Source organism: Phalangium opilio, unplaced genomic scaffold (assembly GCF_054372755.1).
Source record: "Phalangium opilio isolate 3A_F unplaced genomic scaffold, DU_Popi_V2 ptg000217l_1, whole genome shotgun sequence".
Lineage (NCBI taxonomy): Eukaryota > Metazoa > Arthropoda > Arachnida > Opiliones > Phalangiidae > Phalangium > Phalangium opilio.
Window position 1 is genome coordinate 6,740,578 of NW_028324218.1, and position 17,419 is coordinate 6,757,996.

General features: G+C 34.7%; 1 protein-coding gene across 2 annotated transcripts in view; it reads left to right on the forward strand.

Annotated features, from left to right (window-relative positions):
• Nucleotides 1–1,771: 1,771 nt before the first annotated feature.
• Prosap (SH3 and multiple ankyrin repeat domains prosap) overlaps nucleotides 1,772–17,419 on the forward strand; it is a 188,815-nt gene continuing 173,167 nt past the window's right edge. For both annotated transcript variants that reach the window (XM_089857221.1, XM_089857222.1), the window contains exon 1: nucleotides 1,772–1,960. The gene's annotated coding sequence lies outside the window, so the exon portion shown is untranslated. The remainder of the gene's footprint in view (nucleotides 1,961–17,419) is intronic.

Sequence of the window (17,419 nt, forward strand, 5' to 3'; positions counted from 1 at the left end):
TTGTCAGGCCCAAGTTAGTCTAATACTGATTCAAACTGTTATGTTACCCTTTCTTTTTTGACCCCTAAATGACCTGGCAACATTGGGGGAAAGGCAAAAACCCCCTTTAGAGATAAATCACCATCTAGCGGAAAAATAATTAGCCATTCAGGCTGACTATGGTCATTTAAATACAACCACCATTAATTATCACAGATTTTAGCGAGTGCTTATTAAAAATCCAATAATAATTAAATTCAACGCTTATCCTCGTTAAATTAATTTTTCTAAGAAAATTAAAAGCCGTACATTCATTCTTAAAACAGTTTTTTTCTTTTAATTAATTAGCACAAATGAATTATTCAAATACCGTCGTTAGCTTAAACACCTTTGTAATTAGTAATATATGACTTTTCCAGTAATATTTTATAGATTTAATTAATAGTTTAGAGTGGGATAGCTACTTGAAATATTTAAAAAAACAGTGTTTAAAAAATGCTAAAAAAAAACACATCTTGAATTTTTTTTTAACAAAATTTCTTAGGCAGATTTTTTATGTCGCTATCTCCACCCTTATAAATTGATTTTAGTTAAAAAAAAAAGGTAGAAAAAATATGTGTAAAAAATACGTTAATTTTACAGCGTGGATAAGATACCTTTAATCATGTCTCGGTTATCTGTTGGTTTTGGGTTAGAATTGCCCACTAGTTTTTATTGTATTAAAACATAATAAAAGGTCAAAGGCTAATTTTGCCTAAAGACCTTAGATAATCTTTGAAAGGTAATTACAAGGATGTACTCTTATTTAGATGAAAATACCCAACCATGACGTATCTTCTGTTCGTATTTGTAAGTTTAATTAAACCTTAAGTAATTAGTTATTTTGAAGAATTAAAAACTCCAAAATGTCCGCCCTTACTTAGTTAAAGACTTAAAGTTCGTCTGCTATTACACACAGATAAACATGCTCATAGTTCATAATGGTACTGCAATCGCTTTTAGTTGTTAATGGAAATTCCAACAAAGAGGTAATCATAGATGGAGCCAGGGTTTTTCAAATTATTGTCTTAGAACTTATGGTATCCAGACTCCATCTAGAGTTAATAATCAGTTTTCAATTGAAACGTCGAGTGTAGACTGACAGACTGTAGAGACTATTTGGTATTTGACCACCTTGTTTTTAACGGTATGTGGACAGTAAAGACGTGTAAAATAAGATGGGACTTTAACAATTTGATGGACTGGTAACTAACGTCTTTGCTATCAACACACCACGTGGTTCCGTCTTAACCCTGTGTCAAGCAGACGACACTGAACCCCCCCCCCTTTTGTAAACTGTCTATTACTACTTGCTATTTCTACTAAGATTATAGTACCCTAACGCGTTTGTCTTTCTGTATGTAACAAACGAATTTCTCAAATATTATCCCTAAATACCTCGCGTCACAAATTATCCAATCCACCCTGAGCACTTACATCATCATCGAACTTTCTCCCGCCACAAAGTTGCGCCCTCTATCGGTAAGAGCCGCAATCAAACCCGGGAATGGGGGAATTCTAATTTTCTTCTTCAAAATCTTTAAGACGTAAGAGGGTAGCAGACCAATTTTCTCCTCTAAAAGTTTACATCTTAAGGCGCAATTTTAGGCAACGTCGCCACTAGCCAGTCTAGTGAGTCTACCTTTCGATTTCTTTAGCTCTATACTTACGTCACCCCTCCGTCTGGCGGTTGAACTTAGTAGTTTTTCGGCTGATTTGGTGCCCAAATTCACTCTCTAGAGTAGGTCGTGGTCGGGTGAAGTCTTTAGGTCGTCTAGCTCCGATAATATCTGAATCTAGTGACATTAAGTGACGTTTTGAGGCTCGGTTTAGCCATCGACGTGCGCGTAGTGTGATTAGTCCTTGCGTGTTTGGACACTGCTGTGATTTAATGGATTGACAACATCCACCGGCTTACGCTGTAGGAACCTCTAAGTCCAGTGTAAGTCTTTGAAATTATGTTTGGTGTTTCTGTGAAAGGCCTTTTTTACGCGGCTTTGAAATCTTTATTGACAATGCCCAGTTTCAAGCTCAATTTCTGTTTTAAAATGTACTGTCAAAGTAGGAAAGGCTTACGTTCTACGCGCGAATTGAAATGGTGTATAGAAGGTATTATAATTGTTAAAACATTTCACCTGTGATGCTTTCAAAAATAAAATATTGATTTCACGCGTTTTTTAAAAATGTCAGGCAAGCAGTAATAATATCTAGGTAGGTGTCAGTAGCAAAGACACCCGGCGTTGGCCGTCAGTCTAACGGTACATTTTTATTAGTTTTTAAGACGCCATTTTAAAACATGGCGGCAAATTGAAGCCCAAAAGCTATAAGGCCCGTCTATAGGGGATACTGAAGCAGTATACTAAATTTGAAATCGGTTGAAACGCGCATTCAACGTTATTCCATAAAAGTTTTCGTTACATTTCTGGCCGCCATTTTTCAAGATGGCGGCAAATACAAACACAAAAACCATGAAGCCCGTCTATAGGCTATAGGGAACCTAGTATAGTAAATATTACTGAAATCTGTTGAAATGCATGGACATTATTCCTTAAAGAAGGTTTTATTACCTTTCTGGCCGCCATTTTTCAAGATGGCGGCGGATTGAAAAAATATTTCTTGGTGCGTGCTTACTACTTAAGTGTAACGTTCCTGCAAAATTTCAAAATTCTATGTTAAGCCTTTTTGGGCAGTGCGTTGATTTTTGTCAGTCAGTCAGCCAGTAAAGATTTTAACTTGTATTCATAATAGATGTGAGTAAATGGTTTCTGAATATAATGGATGATTTAAAATAGATAGAGATAATCTATACGTCGTTTAGTTTTAAAATATGTGTGAAATTATGCAGTATATAAGACTAAAATGAATTATCTTTAAATTGGCAAGTAATAGGTTATTTTATGCAGCTTTGCTCTTAGGCTATTCACTTTTACTCCTAAGTGTCAAAATCCTGGATTACGTCTTAGTTAGTGCAATCACCTATACTTTTAGGACCCTAAAAAAATGTATATACTTCGTGACGTAGCTGGCGAAAATCGCAAAAAAAAAATTAACAGTTCCGGGATATTGATGGGTTTATAATATCTTCCAGCATAATCTAACGTGCATGATGTTAGTCATTCCATATTTGGGAAACTATACCCCCCAAACTCTCATTATATTATATTGGATCATGAATATACTTCATTTTATCATGAATATGATTTTTTGATTTGAATATACTAAATATCATCCGCCATATTTAAATGGCAGCCAGGGAAACGCTGGTTCTCTTTGCTCTATTGAACTTACTTGTACATTATCCTGATCTGAACTTTTGCATCTCTACAATTCGTTTTGTTGATTTTTCCAATGTTCTATGTAATTCTGAACCTTTGCCACTGTTCAATGTGTTTTTCTGAACCTTTGCCACTGTTCAATGGATTTTTCTGAACCTTCGCCACTGTCCAATGTATTTTATTGAACATTTGCCACTGTTCAATGCATTATTTTGCTAAAACTTTGCCCATGTTCAATATATTATTTTGATAAACAGCTGCCACTGATCAATGTATTTTGCAAAATTTTTTTGGGAGAAATGAATAATTTCATGATTAAATTGCATATTAAAATATTGGTAGCCAAAGAATTTTCTCACAGCTTCACACCATAAATTTGTTTAAGCTTAACTCTGACTCTACTTCAAAGTTAACTTGAATTTAGTGCAAGTCAACACCCTTATTGGTCAGTATAACTTGACAGTGGGATTGTATTACAACGTGGAATATCAATCGCTTTGATCATAATGAGACGAAATTATTATTACCTGCAGTACTGGCCATATTTAGCCTTAAGCCTGGGTTATCTCACTTAAATTGGTAGTGGTGGTGGCCATAGGAGTTAATGTTATGATGCATACACCTGTTAGGCGTGCATAGCCTGAGTTCTTAAAGTAGAGATGTAATCTTGCAATTTTGCTTACCAACCTGTAGCTGTATGGGTACAATGCCTTTACTAAAACTAAAATAAACCTAACCTAATCTTAACTATCACAGCATAAATACAATGGGAATGACGTTTGTATATTAAGTCCCTTTTAGACAGACTAGAATCTTACGGTGAAGTCGCCTTCCCCCCTTAATAAGACACGTGTCAACAACTGTACGTGAAAGATTCGCGGGTTTAGTTTGAAAATGTTTTGTTTCGTCGGGTTGTGTTAAGATGGCGCCACCTCATGAGCGCATTTTCTTAGCCATAGCTCGCTCAATCATGCCCAACTGACGCATGATCGAGTGAGCTACGCTTTAGCAGACGATAAATGCTTTGTTTTAGGATTCTTAGCAGTGTTAGTTATTTTGAATTCAGCTATTTTAGCATTCAAAAGTCCTGGCTCAAAAAATCACGATACACACGACTCGTTTAAAGTCGTCTGCTCTTACGTCTGAACAGAGAAATGAACGTACCGACACAACCGAAACGACTTCACTTTAGTCTGAATGGGCATTGAGTGCTGGTTATTGTCGTAATATTTAATCAAATATATATATTGGTTTCATTTCTACTTGAAAATAAGGTATGTTACTAACATTACCCATCATGCAAAGCAATAGCCGATAAATTAGCGGTTATAATGACGTCTTGGCTCGGGGCATTTGTGTTATAACTTGGGCGTATTATTGCAAGACTAAGAGGGCAAAGTTGTTATAGGGGCAAGTTGGAACATCCCATATATTTGAACATGAAATTATGGTTTAGCTTGAGGAAAAAGGGGAATTTTTTTTTGGCTCCAGGGATAAAGGATGGCTTAGCTATTTGAGGACGGCCAATAGCTCTATTGTACAGGGTGTTTTATAATGGTTTTTTGAACGAAGTACAGTGGAATGGTTCTATGGAAAATTAATTTTGGTTCGAAAATGTAACTTCTATGACTTTTTGCAGAAGTGAGATGAGACTAGAAGTAAAGAGCTCTAGCATTGGTAGTAGATCCTCGCACTAGTGAACAAATTTGAGGATTTTATGCCGCTTCCATCGCGCCTACACTAGAGAGAGAAAAATTGGTCGAGTTCCAAAATATTTCCTACCCCCTTCCCATCATCCTAAAGCCGCGGAACACGGACGCGGGTGCTGGAATCTAGTTCGGCCGTCTACCGCCACGAGCGTCTCACGTTTTGGAGGGAAAATTCAGAAACCGCTACCAGAGGGCCAACCGTTGGTGTCTTATCAAGAATATTCACTTTCGCCAAGTGTAGTATTTGGTTAGCTCAGTACTTCTAGTCTCATCTCATTTCTGCTTAGACGCATCTCTAACAAGTTATTATTGGACCACTTAATTAGCACTGTCTTTCAGTTTATTACTTAAATTTAAGGGGTCATTCATAAAACCCCAGATAATCATAACTTGTTAGAAGTGTCCTTACGTAAAAGTGTCATAGAAGTTACATTTTCGACTCACCCCTTGTGGAATACCCTGTATAGTATGGTTTTCCCAAAATTAAAATTGTTTTATATTTTATTTTAAAAATATGTAAAAATAATATTCTAGTTACCCACATTGGGTCACGACTTTACTTTAAAAAAATATATGAGTCAGCCTGTAAAGGTTAAGCACCTATCAGAACATCCCATTTTATCACGTGTTAAAAGTAAAATCACGTGGAATTCAAATTTACAACCCAGTTTATGAAAGGTCAAATATGAAACTAATAAATTGTAAGAATAAAAAAATATATGTGAATTTTTTTCTTCTTCTTGTATATTTGAAAACACCTTAAACACCTTCAGGGCATTAACGTAAAACTTTCCTCTGTGGATAGAAAAAAAATTCGCTAAACTTTCACTTTGAATTTTTAAGAATTTTAAAGTGATGCTTAAGTCGTACGGTTACGATTTGTTAACTATTTCTTATGCATAAAATTAACATCGAATAAATATTAATATAGACCCAAAAGAGTCTATAAAAGAAACTAATTTTTATTTGAGTAGAAAATCTGTGGAAAAATGTGAAATTTTCAGTTTAAATATTTTGGGGGAAAATGTGAAATTTTCAGTTTAAAAATCTGGGGGAAAATGTGAAATTTTCAGTTTAAATATTTTGGGGGAAAATGTGAAATTTTCAGTTTAAAAATCTGGGGAAAAATGTGAAATTTTCAGTTAAGATATTTTGGGGGAAAATATGAAATTTTCAGTTTAGATATTTTGGGGAAAAATATGAAATTTTCAGTTTAAAAATCTGGGGGAAAATGTGAAATTTTCGGTTTAAAACTCTGGGGGCTAAAATGTAAAATTTTCAGTCTAAAAATCTGGGGGTAAAATGTGAAATTTTCGGTTTAAAAATCTAGGGGGGGGAGGAGTGTGAAATTTAGGTTTAAAAATCTGGGGTCTAAAATGTGAAATTTTCAGTTTAAAAATCTGGGGGAAAATGTAAAATTTTCAGTTTAAAAATCTGGGGGAAAATGTAAAATTTTCAGTTTAAACATCTGGGGGAAAATGTAAAATTTTCAGTTTAAAAAACTGGGGGAAAATGTGCAATTTTTAGTTCAAAAATCTGGGCTAAAATGTGCAATTTTTAGTTCAAAAATCTGGGCTAAAATGTGAAATTTTTAGTTCAAAAATCTGGGCTAAAATGTGAAATTTTTAGTTCAAAAATCTGGGCTAAAATGTGAAATTTTTAGTTCAGAAATCTGGGCTAAAATGTGAAATTTTTAGTTCAAAAATCTGGGCTAAAATGTGAAATTTTTAGTTCAAAAATCTGGGCTAAAATGTGAAATTTTTAGTTCAAAAATCTGGGCTAAAATGTGAAATTTTTAGTTCAAAAATCTGGGCTAAAATGTGAAATTTTTAGTTCAAAAATCTGGGCTAAAATGTGAAATTTTTAGTTCAAAAATCTGGGCTAAAATGTGAAATTTTTAGTTCAAAAATCTGGGCTAAAATGTGAAATTTTTAGTTCAAAAATCTGGGCTAAAATTTGAAATTTCTACTTTAAAAATCTGAGAAAGTTGGAAAATTAAAAATCTTTAGCAAAGAACCGTGTTATCACACTCTTAAGTTAAAATGTATCGTAATCAATTTTGAAAGTTAATCCATTAAAGATCACCTACGTTAAGTAACACTTTAACCAATATTTCCTGTTGAGGTACTGGAGGATAGACTTTCACTTACTGCCTGATTTATTCCATCACATTTTTAGTTGACTATAAACTCAGTGACAGGTAAAACTTGGTATCTCATTGGAAACACCTTGATGCAAGATAAAACGCGTTCAGTGTTGAGTAAGTTACGTAAGTTCAGGAATTTTGGTACATTCACCATATACCTTCATATGAGCTGGGAGCACGCATAGAAGGAGAGGACGACACAAGCTGAGAAACAGGCACGATTTCTTTTGGTGCCTTGTCTGCTACTGTGCCGTTATTCTCAGACAGACCTAGTCTGAATCACCCCTTCCATAACCACAGTATTCGACCAAACAATTCCAAATGTTTTTGTAATGGACAGAAAATGCATTTGTACATTGTTAAAACCCTTTACCTACAATAAGTTCCTTGAATTTTTCAACAATTCGAAGTTCTTATTGACTAACAGACGTTAGGTGCCAAGAACAATGACAATCTCTAATCGCTACCAATAGAGTAATGGCAATACTTCGTATGCAAACGTCATACCCTTCTATCTCTTAGCTCAGTAAGTGTCATCCCCCTTCTGGGCACGTACAGTATCCGTTTTTTCCAAGAGCGCCACAGAGGGAGGGATACACAGTCTACACCCCTCAGGCTCTCTACCGCCACTAGTGTATGCCATCGAATACACCGAGTTGCGCAGTAGAGATCTTATTAAACCACTTCTGTGTAACTAAGAGGGGAAAGAAAGACGCGTTGCCTTCCATCCTGCTTTTTAGCGCGTGCGCTGTAGGCTAGGTGATTATGAGAATGCGCAGAGACGACATGTTCCGATACAGCTTTTTACATCGAAAAGGTCTATTACTAGTACACACCTGATATTTTTTCACCTCGCCCCAAGGATTTGAAATTAAACCACAGTGACTCCCCAGGAAACTGATTACCACTCCTTCTAAAGGTGCTCCCAGATATGAGTAGGTTGCGTAGGGGTCAATAAGACAAGGTAACTTTGACTGGCTTTGTCTAGACGTATTATGAGAGATACTTTAGGTATCTGGAATTCTGGGTCTCCTGTCTTGTAACCGACCGAGTTATGTCCGTTCGATTAGGGACACGCTCTAATTCCGACGTGACTCCTTCCATATGAGATATGGACATACGAGATGGTCCGTGTAATGAAATACTTTGATGGTCTGTAAAATTATAATGTAAGTTTGTTGATAAAGGGTTCGTATGAAATTGAAAGTCTTGTTTATCGAGAGATAGCTGCTGATGTCTTCAAGCTATTAAAAGTTGGGAAAGGAATTAGGAATCAAAGATAATATAGCATAAGGACCGGAAGTACGCGCTTTTTCTGCTTCCGGAATTTTACGAAACCTTTTGAGTTTCAAATTGAATATCAATGAATTAATGTGAATTTTCAAGAAAAACTTATTAATATCTTATTCGTAAATAATTAAAAACACTTTGAGATATCAGAGATATAATAACGAAAGGAGCGGAAGTGCGCGTTTCTTAGTGTCCGGTTTTTCTACTTCCGAAATTTCACGGAAATATTTGAGTTTTTGTGAATTTCAATGAATTACCACGAATTTCCAATAATTTAAATGACTTATTAATATGTTATTCGTAAATAATTAAAAACACTTTGAGGTATCAGAGATATTATAACGGAAGAAGCGGAAGTACGTGCTTCTTAGTTTCCGGTTTTTCTGCTTCCGAAATTTCACGGAAATATTTGAGTTTTAGTGAATTTTAATGAATTACCACGAATTTCCAAGAATTTAAATAACTTATTAAAATCGTAAATAATTAAAAACACTTTGAGATATCAGAGGTATGTATATGAGCATAAGAAGCGGAAGTACACGCCTCTTAGTTTCCGAATTTTCTACTTCCGGAATTTCACAACAACTTGAGTTTTAAATTGAATTTCATTGAATTAATACAAATTTCCAGGAATATAAAATAATTCATTTTTACTAAGAAAATAATGATAGTACATACTTCTATAGTAACTCGCTTTATGCCCAGATTTAACAAAGGTAGTAAACACAACCATCAATCCTTGCCAATTAAATACCACCTTGCAAATCGCACCTGACCATTCATATTTGCTCCAAAAAAATTAGCACACTGCACACCCTTTTTTTAAACATTTATACAAAAGATCCGCTATAGCTTTGAAGTTAGTATAAGCCCGAGTTTATTAATTTTTTCTAATAATATTTAACAATTAATGAATTTACTTACATGCATTCCTGAGATTACTTTGCTCTGTAAGATGATTATTCATGTGTTATTTAGAAGAAAAGAAAATTCATTTTAGTAACTGCTAAAACTCTGTAATTTTCACTTTTTTCACGGTTGAGGTCCCATCTTTTTTTTTTTTTTTTGGACGGTCTAAGAAAAGTTTCTTTTAAGTTAGCGTTGATGTAGGTCTTATTATTTATCAATTTTTCACGATGCAATTTTGTTACTTGCAACGTAAGTGACGTAATAGCTGTAAGTATGGCAAATTACAAGTGTGCTCTTTTAACATAACATTATACATTGAAAGAACGGCTGCTTTTTATAATTATAAAAGGAATTAAACAGTAAGATTAATATTAAAATAAAATGAATTATCTCTTATTACAATATGCTAATTAGTACATTTAGTTATCTTAAAAACAATCAAGGAATACTGTGTCACCATCCGCCATTAGTTTAGTCTTTAGTGGCGTCTGCTAGCCAGAACCCTTTACCCATACCTCTCTCAGCCTATGAGAATTCAACCAATGATCTCTTGTTAAAATTTGATAATTGGCATTTAATTAGTCTTAAAAAAATAAGGACTACGCTACTAGTTTAGTGGCGTCTGCTAAATCGAACCACTTACCCCTACGGGATTTGTTAAATTTTCACAGGTTAAGATAGGTAAGCGTAAGGTTCGGGCTAGCAGACACCGCTGTTGCTGTTGTATTCAACACAATCATTCTTGCTTCTTTCAAATACTTACATAAATTCCTATTCTTTACATTTTTGGTAGGCAAATATTACAAACGAAAATCAAGAAGTGATATCTAGTTTATTAGAGAGAAGGAGATGCCTAAGTAATCGCGGGCCATAGTCCCAGTCCCCCTTTCAAAATACAAGGGGGGACGTAAAAGGAGGCCGGGCTATTTCGCCTCTCCTAGTCGGAAAATACGACTGTAATTTTCGTCATTCGCGTCGCGCTGACGTGTTTTCAAGAACCAATGAGATGCTGTTTGTAATTTAGAGGCGGGGATTAACTCCGGACCTACGTTTGGACTGGAAATAAAGCTAGAAATGTGGCGAATTTATACCTTCTCCCTAATAAAATAGATATCACTTCTTGCGAAAATATACGAAATTGCGTGAGCTTCAAAATTTAGATGCGCATTTTCGGCAATTGCGCAAGTGTAACACTTTACTTAAAGTTGCAATCGATGTGATTTTCGTAAAAAGGAGCGTGATATATAATGGGGAAGTTTCCTGGTATGAGATGCTATAGCTGCTAACCTTGCAATTTCTTTTAACTACATACATATAAGACGGGCTTTAAGCAAAAGCAGCGGGAAAAGGAAAGGTCACGCGAGGTCAGACACGAAGTTTCTTTTTCACATATAACCCTGGGAGACTAAAGAAAAAAGGTAGAATTATAAAAAAAATGTAGTTCCTTTGAATCAGGCTTGCACCCTCCTTTTTTCAAGTATTTTTGCGTAGGCATATTAAATCTTTCAAGTTTTAGCTAGCACTTGATTTTTATTTTTTTATTTTTTTTAAAGTGAATGATATTCGAAAGTGAAAGAATCGATTGAATCCATAACTATTTAAATCAAATCGACCTTCCTTGGAATTAATTATAATTTTTCGTTAATTATTAATTATTAAAGTTCCATTTTTACGGCGATTGGTTTGGTTTCGCCGTACTGACGATGAAAGAAATCGGTATGGTAAACTGCAGACTATATGAAACCTATGGAAGAGTGGAATTATTATGGCCGCAAGCCTTTTAATTCACGTGTCGGTATCAATTATCATCTAATGAGCAATTAAAGATAATTTAAATTCAATTAAACATGAAAGGGATGATGCTTTTATAAGTTACTATATTTGGTGACTGAAAATTTTGGACTTAAACAGGAACTAATATTGTTTTAATTTTGTTTCATCTCTAAAAATTGATAACTACTATGCAAAAGGCTCTTACGGTTTTTTGATTATTTCTAATTATGAACCCTTTCATAAGTCTGCGGTTTTATATGCCTAATTTCTCCGTTTGCAGTCTGCAATTTTCAAACAAAATAATGTCTAATTTTTAAACGTGATGCAACATAAGTGTAAATTATTTAACGAAAAATTACGTTAAATTTCGGACAATTAAAAATATTTTTTTCATACATTTAAGTATGATTAATTTATCTTTCAAAAATTTTAATCAACAATGCTTAACGTTTTTTTTTTTCTTTCTTTCTTTTTAAATTTTATACATTCTCGAAGTTTGATAAATGTCTTCATATTTTCTTAAATTAAAACTTCCCTAACCTAAAGACCGACTAAAATAATTTTATTTTGAAAAAGTAAAGATCATTTATCATAGATACACTAACAATTGAATGATGCGCGTTTTAAAATCTCTATTTAAAATTCTTTTAACATTACTAACCTTATAACAACCCCTTTTAATAAAAGGCCATTGGACCCCTTCGCACAAAAAAAAATTCAATCAGATCTTTTGGTAATAGGCATAAGTTAATATGATATGTTCCATAAGAATGACACTACCTTTACGATTTGTAATGCTACTGAGAGACTTACAGCTCGAGATATCTAGTTCGAGAAGGAGAATGACGGAAGCGAGTCAATTGAAGTCCTACACTCGGTGGTTAATTTTGCATCTAGGACTTCCATCTAGGTCCTATTTAGTCTGTACTAAGCCTTTGACAGCGCATGCCTCACCAGGGCTCCTTCGCTTTACCTCCTCGAATCTATGACCTACCTCACTCACCCACTTCAAAATTACAAGCTCCAGTTTGTAACCACAAACTTATGGTGAAAATATCTTATGAATGCCCATTTTATCAAAGAATTCTGCACAAACGTTGATCTAGAATACCACCTGAATTAGAACTACCAATGCAAACTCAAGTTATCAAATCGTATAGAGCAACATTTAATAGAAATTTGCTATCTCAATGGGCACATTATTTCGTGGTTTAATTTTTTTTTTATTTTTTATTTGATGTTCGATTCTATCGCGGCATGGATTAAACACGATTTGAATCTATTTCAATTTAAGTTTATTCCACGTGTTAAAGTAAAATCAAAGCCTTGGGTAAATTACTTACTGGTGTAAAGTTATCTTGAAAAATTAGCAAAGTTTTTATTCTTTTGCGCAGTTTCAAAATAGACAAGAGACAATTGATAAAGATTATCAAAAGTAAGTTAAATAAAAATTTAAAGCCATGATTTAAACCTGATTTTAACCTCACAGCGTTAGACATATTTGACAATCACTTTCATTTATTTTAAAATTTTAAAAATATGTTTTGGAGTGTCAATAATTTAGCGTATTAGTTCACACTTAATGCAATTACCTTTGAAATTTGTGCGAAAAATGTTTCGATTTAATTACTTTACATACATGATAACCTTTGAACTCGAATATCCCAAGTCTTAGATGGAATTTTTGAAATATGGTTTCGTCACAACACAAACCTTTAAAATATCTTTAATTATAAAGCAATAATTATAAAAATTTGTAAAGTTATCACAGATGAACACCGTTATAGCAACATTATCACAATTGACCTTTGACCTCAAATATCTCTGGTCATAGATGGAATTTTTGAAATAGGATTTAGTCACAACACAACCCTGCTATAAATTTCTATAATTAAAGCAATAATTATCAAAATTTAGTCAAATTACCACTGATGAACAACGTTATGGCGACATTTTCAAAATTGACCTCTAACCCCAAAATTCAACTATTTATGTAATAATTGTAGTAGTTGAAAATTGGTGAAAATATTATGCCTTCGAAATAATTCACTTTTTAAAACGATATAGGTATGATTTTTAAATCACGGTTTAGTTAGATTTAAACTTTGGAGAAAATTAATGGTTTGAAAATGACAAGTGTAGTCACTAGTGGCTGCTTCCCGAGAAGATTTAGTTTTATTTCAATTTTTTTTCGCTAGCTGTAGCGAGCGACGCGCCTATTTTTGCAAAAGTCAAAAATCGGAAACTTTTCAAAGCAAGGTCATTTATATTATAAGGGAATACGTAATCTTACGTAGGCGTAATTACCTATCGGAGTGTGTATTATAGAAAAGATATAGAAAAAGGGGGATCTTTATAAACGTCATAGATGTTGAGAATAAAAATAAAATAAAGATGATCCTGTTTTTAGTTGCACCCCGGTGGTTTAGTTTTGGATTGTTATGCGATTAAACCTAACGATGATGATGATGATGATGATGATGTGGTAGTAGTAGTAAGAAAACAGACAGGTACTAGGAATCATTGCTTAGTCGTTTTTACTCAACGTATCGAGGAGGGCCTCTTTGAGGGAGGGGCTAAACTAATCATTATGTATGACGTCATATCTCTTTTACCTCGCGATTTATAATCTTATCTCTCTGTACATTGCGAGCCTAGAAACTCGTGTTACTAACAACCAATGAAATCACAATTAGAAGGACGCCATCGAGATTATGAGGCGTGACGTGATAGTAAATTCTCAAGACCGGCCCACAAAAGCTGCATAGAAATTAACAAGAGATAATGAGCTAAATTAATTATGAATTTTACCTTGCTAATAATCTTATCTGCACATTGCCAGCCTAGGAACTCTCGTTACTAACAACCAATGAAATTGCAGTTAGAAAGACGTCATCAAAATGATGAGGCGTGACTTAAAGTAATCGGAAACTTTTCAAAGCAAGGTCATTTATATTATAAGGGAATACGTAATCTTACGTAGGCGTAATTACCTATCGGAGTGTGTATTATAGAAAAGATATAGAAAAAGGGGGATCTTTATAAACGTCATAGATGTTGAGAATAAAAATAAAATAAAGATGATCCCGTTTTTAGTTGCACCCCGGTGGTTTAGTTTTAGAAATTAACATGGGGTATATGGGGACACAATGATTCCTCAGCTAACTAATTAAAACAGTTAGAAAGACACCATCAGAATTATGAGGCGTAACGAATAGTAATTTCTGAAGCCCGGCCCACATAGAAATTAACATGGCATATTTGGGTCACAATGATTCCAATTAACTGTATGGATTCCAGATAAACCTTTTTTGCTAGGTGCCGATGGCAATAAATAAGATATTTGTTATTTCAATATGCCAACTTGTTCACTTCGAGACAAGACGTTGTAGACGACTTAAAAAGAATAATACAATGAACCCGAAATCGTTGCAGTATTATATTTGGCTCCATCATGCAAAGATATCATCTTTTCGAGCTTTAGGCGAGGCCATTGTACAGACACTGTATCTAGCCACCACCTATATAACTTTAATTTTATGCCCACATATTATGCTTCTAGGATTGCGTTTGAAAATAAAATAGAGCTGTTGAACTGTGGTAGTAATCCCAAGGTCCCTTCTGGGAAACGCTCATCCTCGTGTTAATCGTGCATTGAAACCAACTCAATCAGAATTAGATGAAATCGAAGTAGTCCGTTGTCAAATTTGGAAGACCCATGTTTCCAATCAGGAATACATAAGTAATTGGAATCATGGTACAATAATTTTCACTGAACGTGTCTAAGTAGATTTTGTGTGAACAGCTTCACAAGTTGGGTGTTAAATTGCGTGGAGTACTTGGCTAGATATGAGGAAAAAAGAAAACGGAGAAATAATTATAATAAAACCTTTAAAGAAAAGATTAAATTGCCCGCGGACCCCAACTTGGCCACGAGTTGAAAACAAAAACCAAATTTGTGTGCAGCAATGTTTAAATGCTGGTCAAAATACTTTGACCAAAATCGAGAAAAAAATATAGTTTAACATTATGGAAATATATTAATAAAATAAAATATTGAAGAGGAAAGATTAGAGGGCCCGCGGACCCAAACTTGGTCACGAGTTGAAAACATAAAACCAAAAAGAAAAATCGTGTGCAGCTAATATAGTAATGTTTTAACGTCATTAAACATGCAGAAGTGGCAATAATTTATAGAGATGGGCCGATACCGATACCATATCGGTATCGGTACCGATATTTGGCTTTAACCGATATATCGGTATCGGTACCGATATTTGGCTTTAACCGATATATCGGTATCGGTACCGATATTTGGCTTTAACCGATATATCGGTATCGGTACCGATATTTGGCTTTAACCGATATATCGGTATCGGTACCGATATTTGGCTTTAACCGATATATCGGTATCGGTACCGATATTTGGCTTTAACCGATATATCGGTATCGGTACCGATATTTGGCTTTAACCGATATATCGGTATCGGTACCGATATTTGGCTTTAACCGATATATCGGTATCGGTACCGATATTTGGCTTTAACCGATATATCGGTATCGGTACCGATATTTGGCTTTAACCGATATATCGGTATCGGTACCGATATTTGGCTTTAACCGATATATCGGTATCGGTACCGATATTTGGCTTTAACCGATATATCGGTATCGGTACCGATATTTGGCTTTAACCGATATATCGGTATCGGTACCGATATTTGGCTTTAACCGATATATCGGTATCGGTACCGATATTTGGCTTTAACCGATATATCGGTATCGGTACCGATATTTGGCTTTAACCGATATATCGGTATCGGTACCGATATTTGGCTTTAACCGATATATCGGTATCGGTACCGATATTTGGCTTTAACCGATATATCGGTATCGGTACCGATATTTGGCTTTAACCGATATATCGGTATCGGTACCGATATTTGGCTTTAACCGATATATCGGTATCGGTACCGATATTTGGCTTTAACCGATATATCGGTATCGGTACCGATATTTGGCTTTAACCGATATATCGGTATCGGTACCGATATTTGGCTTTAACCGATATATCGGTATCGGTACCGATATTTGACTTTAACCGATATATCGGTATCGGTACCGATATTTGGCTTTAACCGATATATCGGTATCGGTTAAAAATGAACCGATATTTCTATCCGATATTTTTTGAAGAAAATAAATACTTAAGACCTAAACTCTGAGACAGCACAGTTTTTCATCTATTTTTGGATAACGTAACTAGTGTCTAAAATGGATTTTTCGTATGATAAGCCAGTTTTCTAGTCTCAAGTACCGAAATTGGATCGAGAATCATCTATAGAGATGGGCCGATACCGATACCATATCGGTATCGGTTTGATATCGGTTTAATCGAAGGATCGGGTAAAATATCGGTATCGGTACGTATCGGTTTCCCAAGTATCGGATCACATCGGTATCGGTTTAAACTGGTATCGGCCCATCTCTAATAATTTATAAACATATAACATATATAAGAAACGTTTTCATAACTTCTTTTTCACACACTTCGTCAATAGTCATGAATTCCCAGACACATTGTCTGTAATAATCGTTGCACCATTTTTGACAGCTGTCTAGAGACAACCCCCTGTAACATTTTAATATCTAGATAGGTAGCCATGTTTCATAACCTCGATTTATATATTTGATTGTGCCTATATGTAATCCAATTTTGTATTTATACGATTCGATAATGGGTAACTTTGAATTCTCCGAATCGTTGGTGTCAATGTCCATGACAGATTTAGAAACCCACTTGATACCATTTGGTTGACAGATCGTGTAAGCTTAACCGGTAGTTAGTGAAATTTTAATGTAATATTGAAGTAAGAGTAGATTTTGACGAGGATGCAATTTAACATCGGAAAAATTGGTTTCCAATTTAAAATTATGTATTTTAACTTGTGGTGGGTGAAATGTTATTTCAACTTTCTATTGTTCAGAGTATACTGTTTAATCTAAGGGGTGATCCCTAAAACACTCAAATCTTAACTTGAAAACAGTGACCTGGACCAAGAAGCGATATCTAGTTTACTAGGGAGAAGGTATAAGATGCCTAAGTATTCGCGCGCCATAGTCCCTGTCTCCCTTTCAAAGTGCAAGGGGGGACGTAAAAGGAGGTCGGGATATTTCGTCTCTCCTCAGTCGGAAAATATGACTATAATTTTCGTCATTCGCGTCGCGCTGACGTGAGTTTTCAAGAACCAATGAGATGCTGGTTGTAATTTAGAGGCGGCAGGGATTAACTCCGGACC